Below are 18243 nucleotides of genomic sequence, written 5' to 3'. Positions count from 1 at the left end.
TTTCCTTCTTCAACATTGTAATGGCTATCTTTTGTTTCAGTATGCTAACCATAACTTGATTCTTTTTCTTTTAAAAGAAGAGCTCCCCTTACTGTTTGGGGAAAATCACCCCTTCTTCACTTTGAGACCTTTGGTTTGAGTTGCATGACTGACCCTTCATAGGTGTGATTTGTTTCGGAATTATCCGATAACCCAAGCTAGACAAATTAGAGACGATGAGGCTCAATTTCAGGACTTTTGAACTCTGAAAAAGAGGCTGTTTCTGCTGTAACAAGAGGATTTTGTGCATTTGGAGCTAATGGGGTGAATGAGATAAGTAAGGAATCTTAACCAGAACCAACTTTATACTTTTTAAAGATTTATTTATTTATTTTAGAGCACGAGCAAATGAGCATGGTTGGGGAGGGGCAGAAGGAGAGGGAGAGAGTCTTAGACAACGCTTTGGGTACGGAGCCCAATGCAGGGTTCCATCTCACCACTTTGAGATCATGACTTGAACAGAAACCAAGAGTTGGACGCTTTACCAACTGTGCCACCCAGGCACCCCTAGAGCCAACTTTACAATGAAGTTACCTTTATTTTAAATTAAAATGCTTGTAGTTTGAAGCATTGTCAGTACATTTCAAACAGCATAATAAGCAGGAATCCTGCTAAATTTCCCATATTGGCAGTTGTATATTGTGTCCACATGCAGGCAGGGGTTGTGTATACATGGACATGTGCAAGAGGTATAGATAGCATCTTAACTTATTCTGTGAGAATCCTAAAGCTTCTTGGAACTTTGAGATAAAAATTTATTATTCAGTAGATGTATACTTAAAATGTGAATACTGTTTTTTATCAGTGAGTTATATCAACCATGCATTGGCTTGGTTGTAAATGATGATAAAAAGTAGGCTTTCTATTCAGACCTTTATTTGAACACTTGCTCTATCACTTATTATCTATGTAATTAGGTATGAAAAAAATGAGGGTTTGAGGAAATCTCACTGTAAGAAAAACTAGCTCTGCAACTGAATCTGTTATTTTAATTTTAACCTTAATTGGAGAAATGTTATCAAATGTCTTTGTTTTGATCCCGAAAGGGGTCCCTGTTCTTTTGATTCATTGTCAGCTGCCAGACTTTCTCCTCAGAATGCTTGATTCAGAGGAGCATATGTCCTGCCTTCCACTTTTAAAATCTACTTAGTGCCAGTACAAATTGACTGACAGGTCTTGGAAACTTCCTCTCCTGCTTTCTCTCCCCACAATTCCAGGTACATTTTTGATGTTATTTCAAAATGTTCCTTCACGGTCCACTTTTTATTTTATATTATTTTAATTTTTTTAAAAGATTTTATTTATTTATTTGACACAGAGGCAGAGGGGACAGGCAGAGGAAGAGGGAGAAGGAAGCTCCCAGTTGAGCAGGAAGCCCAATGCCCCACTGGATCCCAGGACCGTGGGACCATAAGCTTAGCTGAAGGCACGTGCTTCACCTGCTGAACCATAGTCCACTTTTTAAATAAGATCCTACTAGAATTAAATAAGTAAGATGCTACTAGAATTTTTTCTCCCTTTATGAATGAGATTTTAGAGGATGTTGGAATATATCTTATTTGTTAAAGGCAGCAATACTTTTAAGATTTACAACCCACATTGTTAAAAAGTATATGTGTAAGATATACTAAGATCATTTTTTATTGATTTTATTCTTAGTTATAATGAATAAGTTACATATAATGAGGCAATATTCATATTCTGATAGCTGATAGTAATAGAATGAATTATAACGACTGAGCACTTCTTTAAATAAAATATTTATGTAAATGTGTCCCATCTAATTGGCAGCGAATCTGTTTTAGATAATAGTAAAAACTTAACCAAATCCATTCGTCTTCTTCTTCTTCTTCTTCTTTTTAAAAAAAGTTTTATTTATTTAATTAATCTCCACATCCAGTGTAGGGCTAGAACTCATGACCCCAAGATCAGGAATTGCTTGCTTTTCTGACTTAGCCAGCCAGGTGCCCCCTCCATTCTCCTTCTTTAGGTAAATGATTTGGGGTTAATTTTTTAAGCTCTGGTTCTCTGGAATCCTGATGAAAGTGGAATGTGAGTGTGTTATTAGGCAGCACTGCTAATTGGTTAACAGCATCTGGACTGGGAAAATTGTGAATGAGCTATATATTGGGTGGAAAGCCAGAGCTTTACTCTGCCCTGAGCGTGGTGTATTCTTTTACCTGGGTATATCTCTTTCCAGAACTTCCAAGAAGCTATGTCTGTGGTAGTAGTATCAGATATTTTGGTTCCTGTTTGGGGCTTTTAGGAATGATTCTATACACTCGTGATTTCATACCCATAGGGTTTTATTCCCTCACAACTGAACTATCAGTTAAGGAGCTAAAGAATAGCCTCTGAATTGCTATGAGGACACCTGCTGAAGAGGAGTCTTGAAGTTGCTCTGCTGGGTGTCCTGTGCTGTGTTTTCTTGAGTTAAAGGTGCTAGGTAGCTAATTCACATTGTGTGGACTTTGATTAGAGGGTCGATGTTACAGATGTTCTTTTGCTTTTATTATGACATGCAGATGTGATAGTGCTCATTAGTTGTAGTAGAAGAGAATTGTGATGGAACAATACAATGTTGAATGTCAAATCAAGTTTTTGGTCTATTCAAGGTGCTATGGATGGTATAGGAAATTTAAGATGTAAATGGGAGAAGGTGAAAACTAGATGATACAGGGCAATGCTAGAGGAATCATAACTAGTGACTGCATAATGAAAGAGATTATAAATACACCGAATTCACCAGAAGGAGAAGCCTTTATAGCCTCTAAAACGTAAGACAGGTATTAGCTATGGGTCTTTTATATTGGTGTAAAGAGCATTCCAGAAGAGGAAATGAAATGAAAGGTAGGAATATATATATATTTCTTTCTTTGGTGGCTACTTCAGTTTATAATAAGTAGAAGGCATCAGGGATTAGCTCCAAGTATTGTATGAGAGAAAGTGAGCATTCCAGATTTTAAGAATGTTTTCTTTCAATATATGCTCACCTGACAAGTTATTTTTGTAATCTTTTTGTTAGATTTCCTGTCCAACATGGTAGCTATTAGCTACATATGACTATAGAGCACTAATCAGAATTGACATGTGCTGTGTATAAAATGTGCACCAAATTTCAAAGACTTAGTATGAAACAAGTGGAAGAGTCTCATTATTTTATATTGAGTATCTATTAAAGTGATATTATGTTGGATAATTAAAATTGGATTAATTAAAATATGCTATTATTTTACCTCCTTTTTTTTAATTGAGGCAAAAGTCACATAACATATTCAACCATTTTAAATTATACAATGTAATGGTATTTAGTACAGTCACAGTGTTGTGCAGCCACCATCTCTATCTAGTTCAGAATAGTTTCATCACCCTAAAAACATACCTCATATACATTAAACAGTTACTCCTCAACCTGCAGACCAACAACCTATTTTCTGTTTATAGATTTACCTGTTGTAGTTATTTTATATAAATGGAATCAAATAATATGTGACCACCTGTTTATAGCTTCGTTAACTTATAGGAGTAATATTTGTAAGGTTGCATATTATTGCATTTCAGTGCTTAATTTTTTTTATAGATGATGTTATAGTCATTATTAAAAGTGTGGTATTAAGGTCCCCAACTATTACTGCAGATCTCCTTCTCTCTTCATTTTTTTCAGGGTTTACTTTGTATAGTTTGGGACTCTGGTCCCTACACTGTCTTAATGACCCTTTTATCAATATATAATTACTTTCTTTTTCTCTTGTAACTTTTTTTTTTTTTAACTTTAAGACTATATTCTCTGATATTAATATATCCATTCCAGCTCTCTTTTGGTGAGAAAAATCATGGTGAAAAATCATGGAATATTTTTTCCCATCTGTTCTCTTCAACCTGTTGGTAGTTTTGGATGTGAAGCAAGTCTTTTGTAGATAGTATATAGTTGGATGGCGTTTTTTTAAAATCCTTTGTGCCAGTTGGTCAGCAGCACTTCATTCATTTACATGTGATTACTGTTAGTGAAGTACTTCTGCCTCTTTGCCATTTGTTTTCTGTATATTTTACACCTTTTCTGTTTCTCATTTCCCTTTTTTCCCTTTTTTTGGGTGCATTTTTTATAGTGTATTTTCAATTTTATTTTATATATATCTGTGTGTGTGTGTGTCTGTGTGATATTTCCTTACTGGTTATCGTGGAAATTACAGTTAATACCTTAAATTTATAACGACTTAGTTTAAATGGATACTAGCTGAGCTCTAATAGCACATAAAAGCTGTACTCCTATACAGGTCCACTGTATGTTGTTATTGTCACAGTTTATATCTTCACACATTAATGTGCGCATTAATACAGATTTATAATTATTGGAAGCAAGAAAAATCTACAAACCAAAAATAGAATAATAATGGCTTTGTATTTCCCTCTTTAATCCTACCACAATTCTTCATTTCTTCATATGGCTTTGAATTATTGTCTAGTGTCCTTTATTTCATCCTGAAGGATTCTTTTTAGCACTTCTTGTACAAATGATCTACTAGTGGCAACCACCTCAACTTTTTAGTTACCTTAATTTCTTCTTCATTTTTGAAGGATAGTTTATATGTAGAGTTCTTAATTTGACATTTTCCCCCCAGCACTTTACTACCTCTGGCCTCCATTGTTTCTATGAGAAATGGGCTGCTAATCCTACTGGGAATCCCTTGTATATTATGAGTAGTTTTTCTCTTGCTGCTTTCAAGACTTTTTGTCTCTTTAACAACTTGGTTTTAATGTGTCTCAGTTTCAAAACTGTTTATTTATTTTGGAGTTTAACTTCTTGGATGTGTAGATTTATGTCTTTTATAAAATTTGTAAAGGTTTTTCTTTCTTTTTTTTTTTCTTCCATTTCTCCAAATACTCTTTTCTGCCTGTTTCCCTTTTCTCTTTCTGAGATTCTCTGTTGCATGTGTGTTGGTACATTTGATACTGCCTCATAGATTTCTTAAGCTCTGTTCATTTTTCTTTGTTTTTCTTTCTCCAACTCTGACTGGTTCATTTTGGTTGACCTACCTTGAATCTCACTGATTCTTATTCCTGATCAAACCTGGTATTAGAATTTTTCATTTCAGTTACTATTCTTAACAATTCCAGAATTTCTATTGGGTTTGTTCCTGTAATTTTTCTTTTCTTTCTTTCTTTCCTTTTTTTTTTTTTTTTTTAAGGTTTATTTATTTATTTTAGAGAGAGAGAGGGAGTCAGTCGAGAAGACTCTCCTGAGTGTGCAGCCTGATATGGGGCTCTATCCCAGGATCCTGAGATTATGAAGTTAGCCAAAGCCAAGTGTCAGACGCTTAACTGACTGAACCACACAGGCACCCCTTATAATTTGTTTCCTTATTAATATTTTCTTTTTGCTTAAACATCATTTTCATTATTTTCTTGGTTTTCTTCACTCTGAGTATGTGACAGTTTATGTAAGTCCATAAGTAAGTCCAGTGTCTTTACTTCTTCAGGGACAGTTTGTGTTAATTTCATCTGTGAATGGCCCAGACTTTCCTGTTTCTTTATATGCTTTGTAAATTTTTTTGGTGAAAACAAGAGTTTGAATATTATAATGTAATAACTCTGGAAATCAGATTCTTCCCACTCTTCAAGGTTTGTTGCTGGTCATGGGCTGTAGTTTTAATTTTCTGAACTCTGAAGTCTTTATTCTTTGCCATGTGTGGTCTCTGCAGTCTCTCTTCTTATAACCTGGGGTCATCTCATGTTTTGACAGAGATTTCCTTGAACTCCAGGAGCTAAAAAAGAAAGAAAGAAAAAAAGGAAAACTCTCCAGTCTTAAACAGATTATCTCTGTATCACAGCACTCCTTCAGTGCTTAGCCAAGCTATTTATAGCTGCCTTACCCTTTACTTCCCACTTCTGCTGAGCTTAGAGGTCAGCCCCAGAGAGTCTTTCAGAACTTTGTCCTGGCTATGCATGGGGCTTTCTATATTCCCCAGTCTATAACTGTTTTTGATTGCTCTAATTCCTTAAAGAAACTCTCCCAGCTTTTCCTCCCAGACTCTTGGTACATTTTTTACTGGCCATCTGTAATATTTTGCCCTTGGCAGCAGCTGGCTGTTTGTTTGTCTTATGATCTGTTTGAGGAATGCAGGCACCTTATGTCAGTCCTTCATAGAGCTCCAGATATAGTTCTTTGATCCTGCAGTCTGGCTCTGCTTTCTCCAGAACCAGGGACCAGGATCTCATGCTGAGAACACAGGTTGCCCTGTTTAAGATTACCTCTGAGGGTGGGGTTGAGGAGTGGGTTTAGGCCAAGGGCAAGTGCCACAAAGCTTTCCTCCCGTTCTCAAGTTGCCCTTAGATTTAAAACTTGCTTGGTCACTGTAAATCTTTGATTATTTTCTAGAGTTCTGACAAAGTTGATTCTGTTTGCTCTGTTTTTTAGTATTTCTGTTGAGGAATGGGCCCCTGAAGCTAACCTTCTCTGGTATTTTCACTGTTGGCCTACTTTTCTACTTTTTTAAATGTAACTACCGGAAAATTAATAATTACATAATGGCTTGGATTATATTTCTGTTAGACCACACTGTTGTAGTATTGCATTTTCAGTGGAAATTGATTACCTTTATTTTGCATTTGGAAGGAATAATGCCTGAAATTCTCAAAGATCCTGCAGTTGCACAATTAAGAATAGCTATTTGCCATTGATACTTTTTATTTTCAGATTAGTGTGGCATTTTTAGAGAATTTCTAAACATCTTTCTATAGGATGAAGTATTACTAACATTGTGTAATTATGTACCTACCTCATTGAAGACCCCTAAATTTTGACTAGATTCTCATATGATTAAGTATTTAAATCATCTTGGGCTTTGAGCCTTTTTTCCCCCAAAGCACTCTTCATAGATATTTGTAAGAATTGTTGAGCATTCTTCATGCTTCATCTGATTTTCTTTTCTATTTCTGGATTCAATTTTACAAGCATTTATTAAATACATATTTTATGGAGGTACTCCTGGACTTTCAAGTGTTGGGCATATCCAGGACTGCCAGATATTCATGTTGATGATTTTCTTAAATACTGTATGGAGAGATACTTCCTTTTTCTCAGGAGATTAATCTGCTGATTAGTTTTGGTCTCTCCCACTGACTCCATATCTTTTCAGCACCCTCAGCTTGTTTGCCTAATCAGTAAAAAATTGGCATCCTAGATATGCAGGCTTGTCAGCTTACCCTTATTATTACTCTGTTCCTTGCCCTTAAGTGCCAAAGGCACTGTATACATTCTCAGCATGGGTAAAAGCTTCACTCTCAATTCTTGCTTCCTGGTGTATTTGAAAAAGTAAATGCTCATCATCTCTACTAAATGAGGTTACATGTACAAAACCATATAGAAGGAGTTGGCAACATATTCAAAGGTTGGGGGTACTAAATATAAAGGATTCTGCTGGATTTCTTAGTGAAAACATATTATTTATGTTGACAGTAAAAGAATTACTTCCACATGAGTGTCATTTGAATCTCCTTGCATTTGTTCTCTGACCAGAGAGATGGGTAATCTCTCATCAAATGTTCTTGGTATTGACCTGATACACTTAGATGAGAATTACTTGATCTTTGTCATAAACCCACAAATTTTTCATTAGTATTTCTGGTAGCACTGATAAGATCAGGCAATAAAATTTTACTAAAGATGCCAAGAAACAAAGAGATATAGATTACTATGCCTTCCAACCTGCTAAAAAGGAACTAATCATGTAATTACATAGTGGTACACACAAGGATATCATGTACCTTACCTAAATCAGTGTCCCCTTTTTGTTTTAAAGAGGAATTACTAAACACAGCTAACTATCAAGTATGAATTATTTTGAGTCTTCTACTCACACTTGACATGATGGGTGCATTATAAGAGAAACTTAACCCAATGATAGGCATCAGGGGAGACTTTCTGGGAATTAAGAAATAAAACTAGATAATATATTATAATTTAGAGAAATCCATGTTCACTTTGGATTCTGTAAGAATACCTCTCTGCTAAACCTATGTCTGCTTTCAAAGGATAAAAATCATTTTTCTTCTACCACCCAGGAATCCTTCTCAGGCCTTCCCTCCTCAAAAGCTTGATCTGAGGTGTAAGACTTAGGAAGACTAAGAAATTCCCTCCCTTGTCTTTCATCTTCTCTGGTTGTATGTCTTTAATAATACTTATTATTTGTACTTCGAACATGAGAATATTCAACTTTCTTCAGGCATGTTGTTATTTCCTTAATGAGCCAGGTATCTTTAGAAGAAATACGTGCATATGATGTAGTTGGTGGGATGTTCTATGGAATGTAGAGAGGGCTGAGGTGCTAGGCTATGTTTAAACGAGTCTCTGTTATTAGGGAGAATTACACATAGTAAATAGGTGGGAACGGTGATACTGGTCCTTTCAGGTTCTTGGGAGAGATTCAGTGTGCAGGATGGGGCAGGTTTTAACATTACAGAGGGCAAGAAGGCTGTTAAAATCAATCTGCATTCCACTTAAAATTCATTGTTGTAGTATAAATGACAAGTGTACAAAAACTGCTAGCTCTTGTTACAGAGACAGGTACCATTTTGAGATCATAGCCCATCAAGAAGTGTGTGTGTGTAAGAGTTTGGTAAACATTTCTGAATAAAGGGTAATACATACATATGGTAAAAAATTAAAAAAAAAGTAAGAGCACTTAATGAAAGGAAAATTACTCTTGTACCTCTCTTTTTCTCTTGCTAAAGAAAGTTAATCTGTTGTATAAAGATTCTATTCATATGCATGTGTGTGTGTGTGTGTGAGCATGTGTGAGTTTCCCCCACAAATGATAGCATATTAGACATATTTCATGTACCTTAAAAAAAAAAATCAAAACCTAATAAAACCTAGAGATTTGCTCACTTGACACTATAAAGAGTTTCTTCATATTTATCCTGGCTACACAGCACTGCATTCTTAGAAGTGGAGAACTTTTCCTGATGGTGCGACTCTGGTCAGAGAGAGATGTGGCTACAGAAGGGTGAGAGGGAAGCAATGTCCCTGTCTTTCAGAATGGAAGGAAGGCCACGGTCCAAGGAAGTGGATGACTTTTAGAAATTGGAAAAGACAAAGAAACGTATTCTCTTCTGTATTATCCTGAAAAGAGTGCAACACTGCTTGCGCCTTAATTGTAGCCCAGTGAAGCCCTTTGGACTTCCAGTGCACAGAATTATATAAATTTGTGTTGTTTTAAGCCACTGTTTTCAGTAATTTATTATGTCAACAATAGAAAACTAATAGATATATCCTGTACATTCTTTTTATCAATTTGTTACTCCTTTTTTACAGTATTGTTTATCATGCTTTTTCTATACAGGAATGTGTTTCGTATAGTTGAATTTATCCCTTTATTTTTTAATTGCCTCTGGATCTTGGGCCTTTCCTACTGTGGGATTATTTTGAAACTACTGTTTTTCATTCTGATGCTTTTATCTCAGTACATAAACTCTAATGTTAATATTGGTTCCCTGTCTTCTACGTTCTGGTCTCTTATTGACAATGAATATTTTTATACTTTAGCTTTTCTAACATAGACCAAGAGTACTTACAAAAATGAAATCATGTAATCAGTGCCGGTAATTAAGGAATCGGGGAATTAATAGTAGTGGGGCCAGATGGCATGGGACATACAATGTTGTAGAGTTTTAAACCAGACTTCGGTTGGTTGATGATACTGCCTAGCAGAACCTAGAATTGTTGACTCTTAAGGGATAGTTTGTGACTACCTCTTTATTTATTCTTTTTAGATTTTAGTTTTATTCCTCCTTCTTCTGGAAGACTTTCCAGATGCTTATGACTCGGTTAGAAGTGTTTTCATCATGTAAGCAGTATGTGGAAGAGTTAGAGAACTGATACTTGATACTTAGGTGTGGCTAACAATCCTTACTGAAAGTAAAAAGCTGTTTCCTGGGTTTATTATCAAAGCCATCATAAAGACAGAATGAGATAAATTTAGACAATTTCAGAATGCAGATATTATAATATCATAAAGTTGATTTAATATATGAATGCATTTAATATTTGAAGGCATTATAATTATAATTACTATTATAATGCTTTCATACATTAAATCAACTTCATATATTAAATCATTGGGTACCAAACTGTGAGCCAGGTACAATATTAAGCACTTTAGTTGCATTTCCTCATTCACTTTTCAAACACTGCAGTTAGATAGTTATTATCCCCATTTACAGAGTAGGAAAATGGGGGTACAGAGAGCGAAGTAATTTAATTTGCCCAAGATTATAACTTTTAAATGATGCACCTGCCTTTGCATTCTAGGAAATCTGACTTGCTGTTAAACACAATGCCATGTGATGCTTTGGCGATTACTATGTGGAAAATAATATTTGCTCCAAGTTTAAAGTTGCCAATACAAAATGAGTAATTTAAGACCTTTACTTTTGAAATCAAACTCATTCTTTTATATCTTTATCTGTAAAATTTTAAAAAAAGATTTTATTTATTTATTTGACAGATAGAGAGCACAAGTAGGCAGAGCGGCAGGCAGAGGAAAAAAGAGAAGCAGGCTTCCTGCTGAGCAGAGAGCCCGACAGAGGGCTGGATCCCAGGACCCTGGGATCATGACCTGAGCCAAAAGCACATGCTTAACCCACTGAGCAACCCAGGCGCCCCATCTGTAAAATTTTGAAATAACCTGTCTCATCAGCATTGATGCAGTCAAGTTCTGTTACTGCACTTGGTCGTGGAAAGATTTTTAAAAACACAAATCAAAGTATTCTACTCCCTTGATAGACTTTTATCTTGTGGGTCTCTTTATTGTGTTAAAAATAGAGTACTAACTTAGACCATGGTATGAAAGACCTGATACAGTAAGATTCAGTAAGTTAACTTGATGTTTGTCCTTAAATTTGGTGTACTTGTTGTGTCATGCTCCTTCCATGGAGTGTTCTTAGCTTTTCTTCCATCTGATATAATGCTGTTCAGAACCCACATCAAATGTAAATTTTAGTCATCTCCTGTACTCCCCATTTTGTGTTAATATACCCCACTATTTATATTTCTCACTAAATTATGAGCTTTTAGGAAGAGACCATAACTTCTAAATTTTGTCTCTGTATGAAGCATATAAATAAATGTTCCCTGGATAATTGAATAGATGAATGGGTAGTAATGTGGTTATCTTCTGAATACCATCTGTATTTTTTATGGGTGAGAAAATAAGTACTTATACTGTGAAGTGCTATATCGTTCCGATTTACTTCTGTTTAATGCTTCCTTTTTCTCTTAACCACTCTGTTTAATAATATTTAATACCTGGATGGTAATACTTACCTTAAATATACTGTTGAGGACATGGAATGTTTTGTCACAGTAAATATCTCCTTATGGAAAAATATAAATTCTTGTTGTACTGAACAAATCTTAAGGGATTCTAAGTTTTGTTTTGTTTTAGTATTTCTAGCAATTTTGTTTGGTACTATTGTAGTTAGAAATAGAAAATAGTTAACTTTGCCTCCTGTATCTGGATTGCTTTCATATTCTCAGGAAAGTTTACCCTCATCTTTCCTGATGCTACTATAACAAATTACTACAGACTTGGTGGCTTAAAAATAACAGTTTTGTTTTATTGTAGTCTGGAGGTCAGATATCCAACTAGATCTTGTTGGGCTGCAATCAAGGTGGTGATAGGACTGCACTCCTTTTGGAGGATTTAGGGAATCGTTTCCTTGCCTTCTCCAACTTCTAGAGGCCTGCATTCATTGGCTCATGACCCCTTTTTGCATCTTCAAAGCCAAACAGTATAGCATCATCAAGTCTCTGATTCTGACCTCCTTGTTTGCCTCCCTTATCCTCTTTAATTGATCTTCTGTTAGTTTTATTTTTGTTTTCTGGATATTAGTATATTTTGTTTCCTTGGAAATGTAATAATTTTTTTGATTTGCTTAAGAGGGGATGATGTAACTCTGCCTCAGCCAGTGTTCAGGTAACTCATTTGCAAGGACTGTGAATCCCCAAAATTGTATTCAAATGTGATTTTTTTTTTTTAAGTCTAATGTGTATTTTCTTCAGGGGAGATAGTTTGTAGCTTTAATCACAATTTCAGTAGTATCAGTGATTACCCTGAGCCCCCAATTTAAGAACCATTAGTGTACAAAACAACGAAATGACTTGTACAGTTCTGTTTTTTTTCTTGAATCTGTTTCCTAAATGTATACATTTCTCATTGCTTGTTGGCCATTAAATAATGGTCCTATCCCAGCATACTTCTGTACTTCATTCTGAGAGCAGTTTGGTTCCAAGGTCTTAAGTTTTTATTTGTAATTTTTTACTTTTACCTTTTTGCCAGAGACTGCTAATTAGTCCTGGGTATCTTTTCTGTTTTACTAGTAATAGTGTTCCCAGTTTTTAGATGGGCACATGGTTGCCTGGAAATATAGGCTGTATTTCCTAGCTTCCATTACAGATAGTTGTGGTATTGTAACATAGTGATAATCAGAATTGTCTATATAAATATATTGTAAATTTGTTATGACTTTCTAAGTAATTTCTGACCACTCCTTGTTATAAAATTGTCTGTACTTCCAAGCTTTGTAAATCTATATTAAAAATCCTCTTTAGGATGCTGAAGGGGAGGTGGGTGGGGAATGGGGTAACGGGGTGATGGAGATTGGAGAGGGTATGTGTTGTAATGAGCGTTGGGTATTATATAGAACTGATGAATCAGACCTGTACCTCTGAAACAAATAATTATATTATGCTAATTTAAAAAAATAAAGATGAGCTTACAACACACAAAAAAATCCTCTTTATAGGGAACTTCTTAGGTAAGAGCGTAAATGATGTGTATTGGCAACATCACTGTAATAATTTGGCAGTGTTTTGGTGAAAATATAATTGAGGTCTGTTTGAAGTAATATTTACTATTTCATGAAATAAAAAAAAAAAGATAACACCTAGAAGTGTTAAAGCATGGAAGGGTAAGAAGGTTTAGAGGTTGGTTTAGGCTTTGGAATGGGATAGGGATGTTTTCTGGTATAAATCCATACTGGACCATAGTAGACCCTAAATACAAAAAGAAGTTAATGAAAATGGGTCTCACTCAGTTCACCAGCGGTATGTATAGCAGACTTGATTGCCATGCCCAGGGGAAACAGAATCATGTAGGGCTAAGAAACAAAGACCAAACTGGATTTAATTTCTGGTGAGTGATCATAGGGTATAATTCAGTAGGTGCAGGAGTATTTATTCTGCCAGACATGGTGATATTAAGGACTTTTTTACTTTCAGAGAAAGTAGAGAATTCTGTTCGCTGAAATGATTTTTAAAAGAAAAAGAAGTTTTGGGGCGCCTGGGTGGCTCCGTGGGTTAAGCCTCTGCCTTCAGCTCAGGTCATGATCTCAGGGTCCTAGGATCGAGTCCTGTGTGGGGCTCCCTGCTCACTCTCTGCCTGCCTCTCTGCCTACTTCTTATCTCTCTCCCTATCTCTGTCAAATAAATAAGCAAAATATAAGAAAAAGTTTTATCTCTTAATAGAATGTAAAAGATTTAAAATAGGTTTGTATGAGATGTTATAGAAAGTCCCCAGCACAAATCATAAAGGAAAAGAAATACATTTCACCATGGTGAAAGAAAAGCTCTGTTCTTTGAAAGCCCTTACAAAAATAAAAGCAGCCACGGATCAGAAGATGCTTATAATTTATATAACTGGCAGAGGATTAGCATCGCTAATATACAGACTTTATGCAAATCAATAGAAGGACAACTCAGTTGAAAATTAGATAATATAGAAAGAATGAAGAGAGCAAGAAGGTGTTTGGGTAGATGTATATAACAGGCTTGGTAATAATGGAGGAGCAAGAGTATGGTATAAGGGAGAAAAGAAACTAGAAATGACAGCCATTTTTAGGCCAAGGACATTTTGCATATTAGAGTATTGGGGCTTGTAGAATTTTCTATAACTGTACTCTGATTTGATAAGAAATGTTTTACCAATGTGCACATTTGAAAATGCAACCAAAATAGGCATTTGCCACAAAATACAATAATGTACAGCTTTAGAGTTATTCTGGATTATGTATAATACAGTATTGCTATTTCAAAAGAAACTACATGGAACAATATAAGACAAAATTTATCTTCATGTTGGTCCTCTTCTTTTGCCTTTAACTTTATCGAAGTGCCAGTTGAAAATTTTAGGAAATAAAGGTCATGGTGACTAAGAATTTTAGATAATTTAGAACACTTGCTTAATCCCATCAGTAAGTCCTCCTGGCTCTTCCACCAAACAGACCCAAATCCTTTCTTTCCGCTTGGGTCTATTCTTACCACCCAAGGCCAATCCAAGTTACCTCTCCCCTGTACTTCTTCATTTGTTTTCTAATTTGCTGACTATAGGTGAAAGGATATATTTGATACAGTTGTTCAGATGAGATCAGAGAATAGCAGTTGAGATACAATTTAGATTTTGAATAAGATAAATGAAACCCAGCTAGGTTTTACAAAAGAGCCTCTTCGTTTTACTAGAATAAAAGCTGTTGAAAAGTGGTTATTGTGTAGTCCACTACCGCAGGGAAGAATAGAGCTTTAGTTTGAACTATTTCAGAAAATTATAGAAGTAGTTATTGTCAAATTTGACTTTTTTAAATAAATCACTGAGAACAAGTGCCTTTCAACTAAATATTTAAAGCAGCTCAAGAGGGAAATTGTTGGATTCTTAGCAATAACAACAAATTGTTATCATAAATAGCTGTTGTCTTAGACTAATAGACTGATAGATTACAAATATGATACACAGAGAGTAAAATCCAGCAAGTTCTTAAGATTTTAATTGTATCATGGCAAGTATTATTTTTCTTTATTTTCCCCATTTACTAAAATGGGCTTCTGTTGTTTACAGGATCAGGGGAAAATGTTTATTATTAATTTAAATAGAACAATATACTTTGGTTCCTTGCTCTGAAATTACTTTTATCTAAAGAAAGAGGGGATTACGAGTACAAATTGTATTCTACTGAAAAGCAGGTATGACAAATTGTAAGAGCTGCCATTAGTCTTTAGGTGAGAGGTCGCATGTTTTAGATAAGAGTTAACTACTTTCATTTGGGCAAAGAAGACATTTGAAGGTAAAGAGATTATAATAATTGAAAGCACAGGTGAGAAGATTAACTTTGGCAGGAAGGAAGGTCTGTCCTTAAAAACAAACACCAAAGCCCCACCCCACACATTTACCGAACAACTTGAAACATTTTATGGTACAGATTCTAGTCTTAGGTCTTAAAGTTGGAAGCTGAGTTATTAAATTATAAACTAATGAAGGCCTGGTAGGAGGAATACAGATTTACTTATATAAGCTTCTGGGATAGTTTAAAACTTGAAGGATCAGCTTGAATAATTAAGTGACGTATTTGGTATAGTGAGATTAAAAAAGTATATAAATTACTGGTCAGCTGAAAACTTCTTTTATTGTATTAAAGTGAATAGTGAATCAGGCAGCCTTATTACTCTTCTCCTAAAGAGTTCTTTGTTTTATCTGATTTTTCTAGAGGACAATATGTCTCTTCTAGGTGGCACTTTATAAAATAGAAAACAAAGTAATTGGGTTAACAAAGAGAATTATGTTAGGGATGCTTTTTTTGAAAAAGCATTCATACACAGGACATTATATAATTTTTACAGTATCTTGAATAAAGCCAAGACATAGTTAAAATGTAAGTTCTATATTTAAATCACTCATCTTGTAAATATTAATATTAAAATTATCTTGAAGAAACAGAAATTAAGGGAAAATGCTAAACTTCACCATCCTAAAATAACTACTTAGGGTTTTTAATATACTTTCTCATACTGTTATTTGTGGATATTTTTATATTTAAAAAAATACATAAAATGCTGAGAAGCATTACACAAATTGTAAATGAGAATTAATAAAATTCAAAGATGAAAAAATAAGAGTTTATGCCCTAAAGAGTTTAACTACTTTTACACTCTGAAGTCAAAATGTACCTGAGCTTCTACATACGGGTTATTTTACTCTTTGGGGTTTCTAAGTCTTGTAGAACCTAGGATAAAGTTCTTAAACTTCCCAGTTTACTACAACATTAGATGAGAACGAAGAGTCAGGATCTTACAGTAAAATAAATACTTAAGTGCTTGTTGGGAACTTGAATTTTGGTTTTAATCCAAGTTCTACCTTTGTGACTTCTTTGAACTTTAAATATTGACCTTTAAATGAAGGAGTTCAGTTCACAAACATTTAATCTGAACCTAGTATGTCCAAGTTATATGCTGTGCTTCTGGGGTATCCTTAGGTTAAATTCTTGACTACCCAAATGACCTTTGTCTAGTATTGATTCTTTACCTCCAAGCTGGTTGTCATTGTAACACGCTTCCCTGGCTTCTTGGTATACATGCCATGTTTATAGTAGAGGTACTTGTTCCAGCCTGTCCTAAGAGGAAGACTCCAACTTGATACGTGCATTATACCAACTTCTATGCTATGCACTCAGACCTCTTCTGACCAGTTCTCTGAGGTGAAGATTGATAAAAATGGGGTCCAGATAAGAATCAGAGCCTCAGAGTAACTGAGTAATAAAAAGATTAGAACAATAACTTGTAAAGCTAAAGAGTTATAGTGCTTCCCTTAAAGAATTAGTTTGATACCAATAATAGAGAATTATGGTTGACTGTGTAAATTTTATCTTTTCCCAGATCCTTCTTGGCTTTGAATTACCAGGATGATTACTACAATTTTAGTTCTTTGTTTTAGTAAGAATAATAATTCATGCTTAAATATTGTTTATTCTGTGTCAGGCATTGTTTACAATTATTAAAGGTAACTTTCTCAAGGACGCACAGCTTGTAAGTTGCTGAGCCAGGATCCAACTTGTGAAAATATGACTTTAAACTCCTCACTCAACCACAACACAGCGATGCTTTAAAAGTATACAGCTTTCTGACAAAAGACTTGGGCCAAGAATATATAAAGAATGTCTAAAAATCAATAATAAAAGCATAATAAAAACATGACCAAAGACTTAAAAAGAGGATGGCATATAAATAGCCCATTGCCACATGAAAAGTTGTTCAACACCATGAGTCATCAGGGAAATTGATACTAAAACCATAATGGGTTGCCACTGTAAATTCAGTATAATGAGTAAAATTTAAAAGACTGGAAGCACCAAATTTTAGCAAGGATATGGAGCAACTGAAATTATTATACATTACTGATGGGAATGTGTAATGATAAAACCACTCTGGAAAACAGTTTGTTAATTTCTTTTCTAGTTAAACATATTATCCTGTAAACCATCAATTCCATTTTTCCATATTAAGAGAAATGAAAGCAATATGTCTACAGAAGGGCTTGTACAAGAATATTTATATAACAGCTTTATTCATAATAGCTGGCAACTAAGAACAATCCAAGTTGCCCATCAACACAAGAAAGAATAAGTGAATTGTGATGTATTTATTCAGTGAGAGGACTACTTAACAAGTAAAATAGCGTGAACTTCTAATATAACAGCATAATGAGTCAAATAAGTAAAAAAAAAAAAAAAAAGGATACAAATGGGGATTCTGTTCGATTCCATAGATATTGAAACCCCATAACAGTCAAAGCTAATTATTTGTTTAGAAACACAACAGTGGTTACCTATTTGTTGGATAGGAAGCAGGCTTAAAGGAATTTTCTGGAGTTATGAAAATGTTTCATATCTTGATGATCATGTTGGTTATGCAGATGTGTACATTTTGTCAGAATTTGTTGAATTTTATATTTAAGATTAACATATTATATATAAAATATACCTCAACAAAATAAATATGTAAAGTGAGAAAAAAAAAACCCAGCTGGGGGGATTTCAGACAAGCACTAGGACAACAGAAATGACAACTGGCAGCCTAACACTTGGAACATGTAAAGACACGAAGTAGCACAGAACTGTTACATAGAACCTCAGTTGATAGTCATAGTAACCAAGACAAGTTTAAGTTTTATTTAATACAATTTTTAAGAAGTTATCAAGGTGTGCTACTTTTAGAAAGGAGTTATTAATTATTATATTGAAAGTTTGGAACTAAAATGCTTAGATACGAATAATCTAGAATATTAGTTTATGTGACACATTTCTTAGATTTTATGTAAAGAACAGTTGTGGTTAATATTGGGAAATGATTCTCGCTAGAACTAGAATGTGGTCTCTTTAGAG

At 34.6% G+C, this 18243-nt stretch overlaps 1 protein-coding gene across 1 annotated transcript in view; it reads left to right on the top strand.

The window, feature by feature from the left end:
• Positions 1–18243, top strand: part of SPRED1 (sprouty related EVH1 domain containing 1) — a 115304-nt gene that overhangs the window by 43835 nt on the left and 53226 nt on the right. The gene's annotated exons all lie outside the window — the stretch shown is intronic.

This window comes from Neovison vison, chromosome 13, assembly GCF_020171115.1.
Source record: "Neovison vison isolate M4711 chromosome 13, ASM_NN_V1, whole genome shotgun sequence".
Lineage (NCBI taxonomy): Eukaryota > Metazoa > Chordata > Mammalia > Carnivora > Mustelidae > Neogale > Neogale vison.
Note: the sequence above shows the minus strand (reverse complement) of the source record. Positions and strands in the feature narration are given on the sequence as shown.